Source organism: Peromyscus leucopus, chromosome 8b (assembly GCF_004664715.2).
Source record: "Peromyscus leucopus breed LL Stock chromosome 8b, UCI_PerLeu_2.1, whole genome shotgun sequence".
NCBI classification, from domain to species: domain Eukaryota; kingdom Metazoa; phylum Chordata; class Mammalia; order Rodentia; family Cricetidae; genus Peromyscus; species Peromyscus leucopus.
The window spans coordinates 49,966,505-49,981,610 of NC_051086.1; the positions used below are offsets into that span (position 1 = coordinate 49,966,505).

General features: G+C 46.5%; 1 long non-coding RNA gene across 1 annotated transcript; it reads right to left on the minus strand.

The window, feature by feature from the left end:
- Positions 1-12,573: 12,573 nt before the first annotated feature.
- On the minus strand, positions 12,574-14,044 carry LOC119086970. The gene is made up of 3 exons (XR_005090391.1): positions 13,539-14,044; positions 13,272-13,418; positions 12,574-12,756 (listed from the first exon to the last, which is right to left on the minus strand). It is a non-coding gene; the product is annotated as an uncharacterized LOC119086970 (long non-coding RNA).
- Between the last annotated feature and the right edge of the window lie 1,062 nt (positions 14,045-15,106).

The following is a 15,106-nucleotide window of genomic DNA, read 5'->3' on the forward strand; positions in this document are numbered from 1 at the left end:
AGACATACATGCAGGTGAACACCATTACACATGAAATAAAAACTTAAAAACAAAACAAAAACTAACTAAGGGTGTATGTAAAACCCTTATGGAAATACTCTACTTTGTGGCAAAAAAAAATCAATCAATCAACCAATCAATCAAAAGAAGTTTGAACACAAACACCCTGCTTTCCCAAGAAAATATGGATTATTAAATTAAAATCTGTGCTAAGTGTGGCATACTTCTTTAGGCGTTATTGGTCAGGAAGGCCAGAGATATCCCCCAAACAACACAAGCTCTTGGTTTCCACCATGACTGTATGATAAGGCCCTGTTGCTGAAGACACAATAAGCTCTGGTTGTGGGACACAGAGAACTCAAGCTGGACCTGACCTGAAAACATCCTCTCTGCTATATAGCTTCTATAGTCCGGAAGATGCTATGTAGGCCCTTGGGGGAAGAAAAGTTATTAGTAGTATTGCCCAGCACCGAACCTTGAATACCGTAATACTGATCTTCTGGGCAAGAGGCGTGTGCCCGTTGGTGCAAGTGCCATGGAGGTTATGGGGCTAACCAGCCAGTTTCTGATCGGATTTGAGGCCTGGCTCTGTATGTACACCAGGTCAATGCCCATAGCTCAGGAGGTTATAGGCTCTAGGGAGAAACCTACTGCCGGTGTTTTGCTGATTGGACACGATGTCAGACTGCTTTCTAAATATGTGTATTAGTGTTATTCTCACCTTGGCCAGAGAAACTTCCGCTGGGATGGGTTGCGGTTAATGCAGAGACTCGTAACTGACCGAAGTGCTGAGAATGAATGACTGTGGTGTACTCATCTCTAAATGGGGGCATCTGTAGTAACCCCAGTGCCTGAGTCTCCGGAGACAGCATGGAAGAGGGCGTGGGAATGGAAGAGCTAGAGGATGGAGAGGAGTGTTGTGAAATGTTGGCTTCTGAACACGGCGGGGCTGTTGTAACTCATGAATTCACTGTAGCTGTAGCTACTGAAACCAACAGGGTCATCAGTATTCCACCAGGCAGCACTAATTATTACAAAGAAAGAAAGAAAGACAAGAAGAGCACACTAAGGTGGGAAGGAGACAAGCTACACCCCCAGCCTCTGTTTTAATCCTTTTGTAACAAAGTCTCACTGAGTTGCCAAGGTTGGCCTTGAACTTACTGTTGCTGGCCCGGCCTTGACTTCTCCATCCTTCTTCCTCAGGTTTGGTAAATACCATACACCATAAACATGTATAAAATTGTCAACAAATAAATAAAAGCCAAATGGTGGTGGTACACACCTTTAATCCCAGCACTTGGGGAGGCAGAGGCAGGGAAAAATCTCTGTGAGTTTGAGGCCAGCGTGGTCTACAGAGCAAGTCCCATGACAGCCAGAGCTACACAAAGAAATCATGTCTCAAAAAACAAAATAAACAAAATATTAAAAACAAAAAAATCCCATGCTCTGAGATGCACACAGCTCACCAGCGGTTTGGTTTAGGAGCACACAGTTCACGCCCATTGTAAATTGAAAACGCAGAAGCTGATCATGTGTTTAATAACCCAATCTAGCAAATATCCCAGCTCGATTGCCTCGAACACCACAGGGCCAGTCATTTCCCTCACCGCTATGTGGCTCACTGGGAGCTATGGCTTGCTGCTGCCACTCGGCATGGAAAGGATCATTGGTCATGTTGTCAGCCCAGGAAAGGATCGAAATCTCAAAGTCCAAGTGTGATTTCTACTTAATGCCTTTTGTTTTCCCACTAGAATAAATTGAGCCATAGCAAATTGGGAACTATGTACAGTGTCCAAGGCAAATAATGTCACAGCTGAGTCTGTGTAGATCAACAGAGGCCTCCTCGGGCCTGTATGAAACCTGTATGACCTGCCACAGTTCCACCAAAAGACTCAGTGGCCTCTCTTACTGCTGGTCAAGTACACTCAGAATGACGCTCAACTCGGGTCCCACCTGTGGCTGAAGTTTGCGCTTCCCCACAAACTTAGTTACTTTCCATTTGCTGTTATTCTAACACTGCTCAGGCTGTCTCCTCACACCTGCCCAGCCACCAGTGGATGTTCCAACATGTTTCTAGGAGCAGCCCCTGGCTTCACTCACGAGGATCAAACCCAGGGCCTCACACGTGCTAGACAGGTGCTTTACAGGTAGCTCCATCCCTTCCTTCTGTTTTACCTTTTATATTGTGACAGTTTGCCCAGGCTGGCCTCAAACTCACTCTAGAACCAGGCCTTGACTCTTCCATCCTCCTGCCTCAGCCACCCCAGTAGCTGGGATTACAGGCCTATGACACCAGGCCCAGCTTCTAGGGCACCTTTTAAGTTGCCCCTATTACCTCGAGTAGTACCCTACCTTCTGTCTTACCGATCCCTGCATTTCCAGTGCCCACCCAGATACCCTGTGTTTTCAAAGACTCTCGGGACTTGATTTTCTCAAATTTGCCCCAACTAGGTGAAGTGAAGATTATGGAAGTTAGAGACGAGGTCTCCATGATCTCTCTTACTTCACTGATGGGAAGGTAGGGGGCAAGAGCCTGCCTCAGGGTCACCCTACCTGTGTGTGTGGCAGAGGCTAAAACTGTGTCACAAGACTTTGCTACCTTGGAGACACCCTGCCTACCTACTCCTTTACCTCCTGACCTGTCTGTCCACTCAGTCTTCCACCCGGCCCATCTCAACTACCACCATGTGCAGTTCCTAAGCATTGCCTCCCATACCCAGCCAAAGGCTCCTGAACATCCACCGGGCTTGGCAGCCTCTTTTGTCTGCTTGGTGCCAGGTTCTCCCACTAGGTGGCACCACGGCTCTGCCAGGAGCACAGTTCCCATGGAGGCCACAGCAGAAGTGATAACATTCCTCAGGCGCCATGGCCTGTAGGTGGCTCCTGCGAGATGTGGGCGGACAGTGGAAGGCTCTCCACCACCTCAGCCTGCATTTATTAGAAAACGCCAGGGCGGTGTTGTTGGGTGCTACAGTTGAGGTAAAAGGAAAAGCTGGCGATAGGGATCCTGTCTTAATTTTAAATTTCGTTCATCATGGAGTTTTGAGTATCAAGTTTAATTTTTTTTTTTTTTTTGACTCCCCTGGAGGCTATACCCAAGGAGAAAGCTTGGAGCCATGACAGTGGGCCTGTGCCTGATGTCTTGAGTTGCTATGGCAACAGATGCCCTGGCTGTTGTACGTGGCCCTTTCTCTTTGTGAGGGCCCTGGATCAGAGAGGATTTCAGGGCAGCCACCATTCGGGTGCACAGAGTCATTGGGAAGAGTCGACCCCTGGCGGTATCTAATGTCTCTCAGGAGATATGTCCACCTAGGAAGACCCCATTCTCCCTGGGAAGCCGCCCCTGCTGTCTCCAGCCCCTCCCTGCCGGGCTAGGTTCCCCCAAAGCCTTGAAACCCACAGTGCCCCCACCAGGATCCATGTTAAAGCTCTGGTTAGTGGAAGAGACAGGTTTTCTTGCTTTCTGGAACACTCCTTTGCTCTCCACACGGCTTCATTCTTTTCTTCAGGGAATGAAATGCCTTTCACTACTGCACGGGCTCCCTTAGGTCTCCTTCCTCTCTGTGTCTGAGAAGAACCTCCCTCGCACTCTCTCCTGTCTGAAGTGTATTCTCCATCCTCCGTAGGACTCCTCTGCTCAGGATCCTCCTTTCTGTGGATCCAGGCGCCACTGCAGAGATGGAGGAGAAAGGATATCAAACAAGCTGCCCGCCTCCAAAGCCCTGACAGGAACCAAAGGGCCCAGTGTGCAAACTGTCACCCCCAATCTCGGTGGAGAGCCAGCTGGGGAGCTTTCTGAAACACTGGTGTTCATGGTCAGGCACCATGGCATCCACTCTTACGCCCAGCTACCTGGGAGGCTGAGGCAGGAGGATTGCTTGACCCCGGGATTTAGAGACCAGCAGAAGCGACATAACAAGTGCCTGCTTCCGAAAGCAAGCAAGCAAACACACACACAACAATAACAACAGATTGCTCAGGCCACACATACAAGATCAACTAAGTCAGAGTCCCTGAGGCGCAGTCGCCGTATATTAGCAGTTTATAACACTCCCAAACCTCCACCTGAAAACATTCCCAGCTGGTGGGTACCAGCACGGGGCTTAGGTTCCACTGAGCCTAAGCTGCCACCTACAGGCCAGAGCGGGTACTGCCTTCAGCTGCAGGGAAGGAGAGCAGGTTGGCACTGTCGCGTTGGGGCTTTGGAGGCTGGAGTTCTATCCACCACCAACTCTCTTGTATAATCCTACAGGGAACCTCAGACCGAGCCTCTTCTCAAATGTTCCACCTCCGTAGGCCCGCTATATTCCCCAGGCCACAAGAGCTCAAATGTACACTCGGCACAAAACTGACTTCCTGGCTCTTCCAGGCCCGCCCCACGGCTGCTTTATCCCCAGAAACTGTGTCTTTTCAAGATTAGCAAGTTTCCACGCCTGTGTCCCACTCCATCCATCCTGCTGTCGTCTTCTCTGCATGCCTGGGTAACAGCACAGCTAGAATTTAGTCTCAGATTTCAAAAAAACGTGCAGAATAATATTTGTTTATTTAAGCACATACTTTAAAATCGTATTTCTCTCTGTCCATTCTGCTCAGGGTGGGAGCAGGGTATGAAGTTACATCTTAACAGGTTGGTGGCACTGGGAACTGAAGGTAATATCCATTTATTAAGAGTGAGCCATTTTCCATGGGCCTCTCTTTCTTCATCTGTAACATGAATAACTACATCACCCACCCTAGAGGATCAATGCTACGGTGCTGATAAAAGCCCCCACACAATATTGTCTGATACAAACAGCAGTTTCCAAGGGCTAACTGAACTGTCTGGTCTGATGACTGGACCAGACAGAGGCATGAAATATGCGGACTTCTGTTCATTTTTACTTTTATCACACATGACTTGCTTCACACACGTGAGTAAAATTGGTCCTGAAAGCCAAATACTAAGGACAATAGCTAAAAAATGGTGGTCAGAGGTGCCAATGCCAGCCTTTAAAACCAAGTTGCATTTTTGGATAGTGCCAGCAGCAGGGGGCAGTGTAGGGCCACAAATGAATAGATGAGCTCCTGGCCCGAGCTCAGTGGCTGAGGACTCCGCCTTGGATTTAACCACCTGGCTTTTCTTAAGCCTGAAGTATCTTGTCTGCTAGTTTGCCAGGTCTGAGTCTGAATGCTTTTCTGTTAACTGCTTTTCTGGTTCCCATCTACCACTTGGGATCAATGTGACATCTTCAAAGTGAGCTCTGCTCTCACATCCCATGACTCGTCTTCCATGTAACTGTGCTCTCTTCTTACCTGCAAGCATGGCAGATGGGTCATAAAGTACAGCGCTTCTGCAGAGTCTGGCCTGAGAACCCTCCTCCACGTCTCCACCAAACAGCTCACATTCATTTGGGAGATTTTGTCACTTGGGAGATGTTCACAGGTGCCTCCTGTGCACTGTTCTACACACCATCCTTTTGCTAGCCCAAGGCAGGCCCTATAAAAGGCTTGGTTTCTCTGACAGGGACTGAACTACTATGACCTCTAGAGATTCAGAATGACCCAAGCTTTTAGCAAGGGTGAGCACAACCCCATGCCTCTCTGGAGAACATTTCCCAAATCTCAAATCCCCATTGCACAATTCATGCTCCCTTAGCGGAAACCCCCCTCCCTGCCAAGCTGACTCAAACTTTGAAGCTTCTTATAAGTACTGTGACAAGAACCCAGAACTGTGGTGATGCCCCCAATCCAACTCTTCTGTCTTCAACCCATCCCAAGAGATAAGTAAAGCAATTACAGGGACTTACTTTCCAAGACTGTCAAGATATCAAACTTCCCCTCTCCCTAGCAGGCACTCAGATGATCCTGGACTTGGCAACAATGTGCCCCATTGACTTCAGGGCTGCCTGAACCACCCTACCTACAGGTTCTTATTTAAGAGCATTTTGATTATATCTGCCCCTTAAGGAGAATAGGGGAAAGTGTTCTTGCAGGATTATGCAGCGTTGGAGACAGGGAGGTCAATAAGTATCCTTGACTTGAGTGCTACAGACTATTTTAAGAAATGGCAGAGGAAGGATATGAGGAATCAAAGGATTTGATGCCGATTAAATCAGAGAGATTACTACATCCTTGTAGGGGATGCATTGCTAAGATGGAATGAGATGAGTGAATGATATAAGATACTCAAGACAGCAGGAGAAGAAGAGGGTACCTCGTCTGTTTGATAACCCTAGAAGAAAAAAACACCCAAGAAATCCATGGTGGAATTACACTGTGAGCCTCAGGCTTGATCTAGTTTACACCCTAACAGGACAAGCATGAAAAAGAAAGAAAGAAGAAGAGAGAGAGAGAGAGGGAGGAGGGAGGGAGGGAGGGAGAGAGAGAGAGAGAGAGAGAGAGAGAGAGAGAGAGAGAGAGAGAGAGAGAGAGAGAGAGAGAGGTGGGAGGGGGGGAGGAAACTATGGTTAAAACAAGAATTTAGGATCACAGGATCATATCAAGAGGTCGCTTGAAGGCCTAGCAACAGATCCCTGACAATGAGATCTGGAAGCAGACAGTGCCCTGTCTAAATAGTTCTTGAGGTTACAGTGAACAGAACTAACTGCCTATCAATACCAAGGAGCTAAGGTAGCCAAGACAGGTAAGTATTATTGATTGCACTGTTTAGGAACAAAAGACCACACAGTATATGATTCTACCCATGCAAACTATCCAGACCAGGAAAATCTACACAAACCAAAGTTTGATGAGTGGGTGCCAGAAGGGGAGGGGAGGAGAGAATGGAATTGCTACTTAACAGGGGCTGATTTGTTTGAGGGTGTCGAAATGTTCTAAAATTAAACAGCAATTGTCGACTGCACATTTCTGTGAATATGCCAACGTTACCGAACTTTTAATAGGTGCACATTAAGGTATGTGAAATTCACCATAGTAAATGTGTAGAGAGGAGGCAGGAAAGTGTGTGATACAATTTACAAATACTCCACTAGAAATGACCCCACAACACCCAAGGATTATATTCATTTGCCTGGAGAGTTCAGTGTGGGAAATTTTATCCTGAGGCAATGCCGTAAAGGGAGTGTTTCTAAGCCACCAATAGGAGTGAACGAAAAGCAAAGGGATTATAGAGAAAAATAAGACACATCCCCAATTCAGCAGACTCAATGGCTTTTAGAGAAGGGACTCAGAAGGTCATGTGATCATGCAGAAACCATCTAAAACAGCACCAAAGGCTTGAAAACGAAAATAGTCTCTTTTATACCCCAGCTCGTCAACCTCACTCCCGGACTTAACCACTGGGTCCAGGTTTTGTTGTTGTTGTTGTTTTGTTTTCTAAGACAGTGTTTCTCTGTGTAGCCTCTGCTGTCTTGTAAGTCGCTCTACAGACCAGGCTGGCCTTGAACTCACAGAGATCCACCTGCCTCTGCCCCCACAAGTGCTGGGATTAAAGGTGTGCACCACTACCACCCAGTGACACCTTCTACTTCTTGTAGATCCCAATAGATTCCACATAGGAGTGAGATCCTGTGAAAAGTGGTTGCCTCAATCTAGTCTATTTCTCTTCACAAATGGCCCAAAGTTTTCTCAGCCGAGGTTTGCACAGTAGCTCTTCAGTCACACTGCTGGAGATGGAAGGATCACATTAGCTGTGGGAGATGGAAGCCTGCATTACCATGGGAAAGATGCATGCTGGCTGATGTCTAGGAAGATGCTGTTTCTGCACATGGTGTCTAAGTAGTGATGGAACTAACTGAAAAATCACTATTGGATACCTTTCCAGGGGAAGGAGACATAACCACAAGGCTCCCATCAACTGTTAAGGGCTCAGTCTTACTGGCGATGGGCTGCTCTGCAACAGTCTTGAAACATGGGGCACAGAAATAGGAGGAGGACCGTCCAGGCGCCAAGTCCCCTCGAAGACTCCTCTCACTCTGCAGTATTTTTAGTCGTGGTAATTGTAGGTGGTGAGCAGAGCACCAGAGCCCTCAAAATAGGTGGCTCTCAAACACGCAAGGTCAGCAGGTGTCATCTCCGTCAGCAAGCCTGCAAGGAGGAAGGGATTAGCTGTGCACAGGGCAGTTTTCCAGAAGAGGCCGTCTTGGAGAGTGATCTGGGGTGACCTTACTCAGGAGATTAATGTGCTTCTCCCCTTGTGCTGTTAGCAAGCAGCAAAGTATCTGACACCTGGGAGACTGTGTGTTGTGGTAACGGGGAGAGTAAACACGGGGGTATGGTGGTCGCTTGAGTGGCTATTGGGAAAGAGGAACTGGGAATAAAACATCAGTGTATCTCCGGAGGTTCAGCATGTTCTGTCGAATGGCCTGGGCCCCTGATGTGGAAATGGCCAACAGAACATCAGATTTTGATAAAGATGGCCACCGAGACTATCAAACTAATGCTCTGTGCTCCCTCGGGGATACAATCTGGAATGGGCCCCAAGGCTGGTGTAATAAAGGCTTGCTGTCCAGCATAATAGCCACTGGGAGGTAGGACAATCTTGAAAAGGTGGGACCCAGTAGGAAGATTTCCAGTCATGGGGGTATGCCAGCCCCCTTCTCTTCCACTTACTTTTTTTTTTTTTTTACATCCCAACCACATGGTGAGCTGTTTTGTTGTGCCATGAGCTCATGCCAAGATGTGTTGTCCCCCACCCCTATCAGAGGCCTGAAAGCAATGGGTCTCCCCATTGCTGGACTAAAACCTTTAAACTGTGAACCCAGATAAGCTGCTTTTCTTTACTTCAGCTTGGCTGCCTTGGGTCTGTGCCGGTGAATGAGCCCAGTGACATTATGACCTCATCTGCCAGGAAAAGAATGCTTTTTGGACCCAGAAAAAATCCCTTTATAGGTGAATAACCAGTTCTGGTAACAAAAATCAATTGCTTGTGAATTGGGTGACCATCGATGAAATTTTGATCACTTGATTAATCCTATGTGCCCTGATAAAACACATTCTAAAATAGCAATGTGGAACCCTTTCTCTGAGTACTTCCTCTATAGAAAATGGCATGGGGGGATCTGGCAAAACATAGCCTCTATTCCCAGGAAGCTTCCAGACCAGTGATGAGGCAGACCTGATCAGCAGGTAAATGCCAGTCTTCTTCTGGCTACACCTGAAAGGGCCACCCCCTCCACTGTCTCGTTTATAGTCTACATGAACAGGTCAGTCAATCCTCTTCCTGTGAGAAACCTCCGATTCCATCTGGACCAGTGGCTTTTAGTCCTGCCTGAACATTAAAGTCATTGAAGGAATTTTGGAAGTGTGCCAAAACCTGGAGCATGGACCCATTCCCTAGGGCTGTTCACTGAGCTGGTTGAAAGAAGAAGACCAACCCCACGCATCAGTATTTTGCAAATCTGCCCAGGTGATTCAAAGGCAGGGCTCACAATGCCTGACCTAGCTCAACAGTTCTACTTTCTAGGAAGGTAAAGTAAGACCCACAGAATCAAAAGGACAAAGCTAGAGTTAACGTTCACATCATCCAGTGACTTCTAGCAGTCTAAGCCAAGCTAGGCTTTGCTTTGGGCAACCACTGTCTCCTAAATCTCGTCTTTCACACGTAATCTTCATAATATTTCCTTACATGTACACGCTCTACATCCTTAACACGTCTTTAAAAATGACTCTCCACAATACCATTTAAGCTGTGTCCTCAGCAGTAAAACCCTCCAAGTTCAAATTGAACTGTAACGGATTTAGTAGCAGACCGATTTCCGTTAGCTGTCAGTCACATGACAGGTTTGCATCACACCTGAAGACACCTAGGGCTGAGTGTTTTTGGGAAGGTCTGGGGTAGGTGCTGTAGATGTTTGCAGGGGCAATGGGAGAAACTACAGAGGTCACAGGAACTGGGCAGGGGTTGATCCTCAGGGGGTCTGTGCTGGCTAACCTTATGTCAGCTTGACACAAACTAGAGTCATATGAAAGGAGGGATCCTCAGTTGAGAAAATGCCTCCATGAGGTCCAACTGTAAGGCATTTTCTTAATTAGTGACTGATGGGGGAGGGTCCAACCCATTGTGGGTGGTGGTCCTGGGGTTAGCAAGCTTTCTTGACAGGCTATCTTTGAACCACCAGCCCACAAATAATGAACCAGAGACTTATTATTAATTATGGAAGCTTGGCTTTAGCTTAGGCTTTTTACCAGCTAGCTCTTACAACTTAATTAACCAATACTTTTTAATCTACATTCTGCCACATGGCTTGGTTACCTCTTCTTAGTATGACACATCCAACTTGCTCCAAGTCTGCTGGTGAAATCACATGCCTAGATTCCTCCTCCCAGTTTCTTTCTCTGCCTGGAAGTGCCGCCTATTCTTTCCTGCCTAGCTATTGAGCATTTAGCTCTTTATTAAATCAATCAAAAGGCACCTTAGGCAGAGACACATCTTTACGGTGTAAACAAATATTCTGAAACATCTGGGGTCTATAAGAAAGCAGGGCCAGGCGGTGGTGGCACACGCCTTTAATCCCAGCACTTGGGAGGCAGAGCCAGGTGGATCTCTGTGAGTTCAAGGCCAGCCTGGGCTACCAAGTGAGTTCCAGGAGAGGCGCAAAGCTACACAGAGAAACCCTGTCTCAAAAAACCAAAAAAAAAAAAAAAAAAAAAAAAAAAAGAAAGAAAGAAAGAAAGAAAGAAAGCAGGTTGAGCAAGCTTTGTGGAGCAAACCAGTAAGCAGCACCCACCCATGACCTCTGCATCAGTTCCTGCCTCCAGGTTCCTTCTCTGTTTGAATTCCTGTCCTGAATTCCTTTGCTGATGAATTACAATATAGAATTGTAAGCCCAAATAAGCCTTTTCCTCCTCAAGTTGCTTTTTGGTCATGGTGTTTCATGACAGCCATAGAAACCCTAACTAGGACAGAGTCTGTCAGGCCTTGGTGGCACCCACCTCAGGAGTGAGGAAGAGGGGTGGACACAAGGACCAGGTGATTTAGTTCACCCCTTCTGGAAAGGCCACAGCTCAGCCTAACCAAAAGACTGTTAAAATGAGGCTGCCCATCTGTCACCTGGAATCTGCTGATGAAAGACTGAAATTGATGTAGAAGTGGAGGAGAATGATACCACAGAGTGCTCAGAAAGTCACACCAGAGGGCACAGTTTAAATTAAATGCCACCTTTAGCTCTTTCGGGTTCTTAAGGACTCAGAATTTTCAATCTATCTCTCCGCTTACTGAGACTTACTTTCCTTTTTTGTATAAGACAATTAATCTTGCTCTCTTTATAAATACAGTCTAAATTGACATGCAATATTCTGAAACAAGAGGGGGAAAAGATGTATTCCCTTGTCTTCTGAGTTGAGCCTCAGGATGAGAAAGGTCTTTGAGATTTGAGCGATAAATTATCCTTAATTGGGGTTTTGATGAAGAGGTTTCCTGGTTTTCAAATTTGGGAGCAGCGATATGAAATGAATGGCAGGGCAGATGAGGTGGCTTGGTGAGCAGATGCACTCACACACAGGCCCGACCACCTCCGTCCCGTCCTCAGCGCCCAGGGTGGAGGCAGAGAACAGATTCCTGAGAGCTGACCTCTGATCTTCACATATACTGTGCCATGGCATTTCTGCTGAGATTCACACATAAACACGAGACACACACACACACACACACACACACACACACACACACACACACACCTCACACCTAGGCACAACACACATTAAATTTAAAAAAGGAAGTGATTGGAGAATCCTTTGGTGAAATGAGAGGATGGAATCCTTCAAAACAGCCCTTCTGGACAAAACCCAAGGCCAGGCGTTTCTTTCTTCATTTAAACATAGAATAAAGACATAAAGCACTGGGCAGGAACGTTCACACTGGTTTAAAGGTAAAGCTGCTGCCACTCAGAGAAAAGCAAGGGAGAACTGTAGTATTTATTATTGTGATTAATCTTAAAGATTTGAAGTAAGTAAAACATTTATTAAATCTGACTGGTAGGTCATGGATACTTACTACATTGTTTACCAAACTTTCCTGTCAACATGTCTTTATAGAGGAAAGCAAAAGTTGTTTTCAGGGACTACAGTTCTAATTCCAATGTCTGATGTGTGGGTATAAATTCATTAGAGATACATATCCATTGTGACGCAAAGGCTTGCACTGTTTATATGGAGAGACAGGTGCAGACCTCGGCTTTTGTTGCATAAAATGACATGCAAATTTAGCAGGAAGGAGTTTTTAAAGAGTTGAGGGAGCAAGGGCTGGTGAGATGGCTCATCATGTAAAAGCTCTGGTTTTCAAGCCTGATGACCTGGGTTCGAACCTTGGAACACATGTAGAGGTGGAAGGGTCCTCTGACTTCCACACATGACCTGTGGTATACATGCCCACACATACACATCAGTACACACAGTCCACAAACACACATTAGACACACAGCCCACAAATACACATTAGACACACAGCCACAAATATACATCACATCACACACACACACACACACACACACACACACACACACACACTGAATACAAAACTTTTAAAGAGTTAAGGAAACAATGTTCGGTTAGAATATTTGCACAATTAAAATATGTTGAGTTAAAAAATATTTAATTTAATAAAACACCCTTGTTTTTCCAAAACATGATGCTTCGAAAAAAACCTTTATTTCTTGAATTTACTTAAAAATGTAATGACACATGTAATCATCTACATTAATTGGACATGTCAAGCAATATTAAAGGAGTTGACAGTCTCCCATCTCTCAGTTCAGCTCTGCCCCTACCCTACAAGTTAGCCAAGGTGAGCCCCTTGACTCTATCCTTCTGTCTCTTTCTCTAAAAAAAAAAAAAAAATTAGAATAACTTTTTTTTTAATTGTACCACAGTCATTTTGGAAAAATGCACAAAGGAACAAAACCAAGATAAAATAAGAACAGTTCAGTGGGCATGCATTTCTAATTCAGCTTGAGCAGACTTTGTACCTTTTAAATCCTGCATCAAAGATTTAGGCTAGACTCTACTTGCTAGCATATGTGCGTGTGTCTTCACTTCAGACATTTACTTTCTGTGAGTGTGTCTTGAGGATCCCAGGGGAGTCAATCATTTCGGCTGGTAAATCACCAAGGATCCCCTGAGACTCACAGTGGGAACCACCCTTGTTCCCCAGGGCATAGCGGGGTATAGTCAGAGACCAGGGCATTCTACTGCCTTCTCCCAGACTTCTGGATGGTCACAGCTTAGCACCCCCACCTCCCCTCTGCCCTTTCTCCTCTTGTCCTTGCCTACATTACCCCCCTTGCCCTACTCCGTCTCTGCCTCCAACTGGCAGAAGAAGTGTCCATGTCACTCACTTCTTGGGTAACTGGAGCTCCTCAGCTGTTCGGGTCCTGATTTGGAAGGACATCTCAGTGTCATCCTGGCTCCTACCACACAGCCAGCCTTCCAGAGGGCTTCACCTGTCAAAGCTGGGGGTGGACTTGTATTTCCTTACGAGAACTCTGTAAGAGAACTCAAAATAAAATAAATCATCGCAAGCATTAGACAAAGTCCTCTCCTGAGAGTCTTCCTGCTTCAGAATCAAACTTGCCCCTAAATCTACGGGAGGTGGGAGGGCTCACCATGTGGTCCTGGAAGGTATGCAGGGGGAAAGCCATACAAGAAAGATCCAAAGGCAGTGTTACCCTCTCTGGGATGAGCAAAGCCCAGAGCCAGAGGCAGGATGGGAGTGCCGATCTAGGGAGATGGGACATTTTAATCAAGCATTGCGATTAGCTTCCACAGAGCTTCAGAAACCAGAGTGGGCTTTGCCTGGGCAAATAATTGGTCTTTTCTCTCTTCTCTCTTCCCTTCTTCCATGTCTCTCTTCCTTTTCTTTTATAAAATCGATTATTTGGAACCAAATTAGCATCATAATCTGTGCCCAGGCTCTGCCTGTGTTCCCTGGGGGACAATGATTAGTGGGAAAAGCCAGCAGCAACTCTCATGGACTACACACAACGGACAGTGAACCCTGCTATAAAGCAGAGGCTTAGAGTGCAGGCTGGCTGTGACAAACGCTACCATCTGACACTGACACTGGGGACAGACATGCATGAGTCAGGATGGGTAAGGGATGGCATGTTAGTTTTGCTGCGAGCCTGAAACTGCTCTGAAAAAGTACATTTGAAATGTTTTTTTTTTAAACATGTCAAACACTCCAAGAGGCAAAATTATGTACTGTACGCACTTGTACAACATAGTTGTTAAACAATAACAACGGAGAAAGAAACAAGGACCTTAAACAGTCCCCAGGGTCTAATACCAGCAAGCGCCTAGTGATCTTGTGTGGGGACAAGGAGCCTTGGACAGGTCACATTCCTGTGCCCAGTGCCAGCGTCCCTTGGCATTATCCTCTTACACAGGGAGAAGCAAGAATGTCCTTATAATCCAAGGCCTGGACTCCCCTTCCTTGATGCCTGTGGGGTAAGAAATCCGAGGACAGAATGAGCCTGCCAGACATGGCTTCTTGACTCTGACTCTGGCTGAGAGATGGGGCCGGAGCTACAGATCCTGCTGGGGATGTTCTCAGAAACTCTATCAGGTCAAGCGACCTCAGTTGATCTGCCTGACCCTGGGTTTCTCTGTTAACCCCTATCTAGGAGAGCATATTGTCATCCATGCTATCCAACAGACACCATTCTTCATTGCTTATGATTACAAACTCATTCCACATCTTCTGAGTACTCCCATTTGCCATGCAGTGCTGAGTTCTCACACACATCCTCCTGTCCCCCCTCTTCAGACTTAGGAAGAAGGCTCTAGTCCTCCCTCTGCGTGAATGAAGAGCCTCTGGAGGGGGAAACAACTTGTTTAAGTCACAAATACATTAAGTTTGGGGGCTCAGATAAACCCTCCATCCAGGCATGCGTCAAAGCCCATGTCTGCCTCCTGCGAGCTGCTCTTCCAAGCTCAGGCTATGGCTGATGGCAGGATGAGCAGGAGGGCACTGAGCTTTTCTGAGGACTGCATCTGTGTCGTTGTAGCATCCCAAGTTGGGTTAGTCAAAGGCCCTTTGTCCTCCATCAATCCCTGTCTCTCTAGAACATTCTGTGCTCATTCTCCCCTTGCCCTATCCAGTGGTGACCCTGGGTAGCTGATTTTTTTCCGGACCCACCATGATTTCTTAGACCACACGGTAAACATGGCT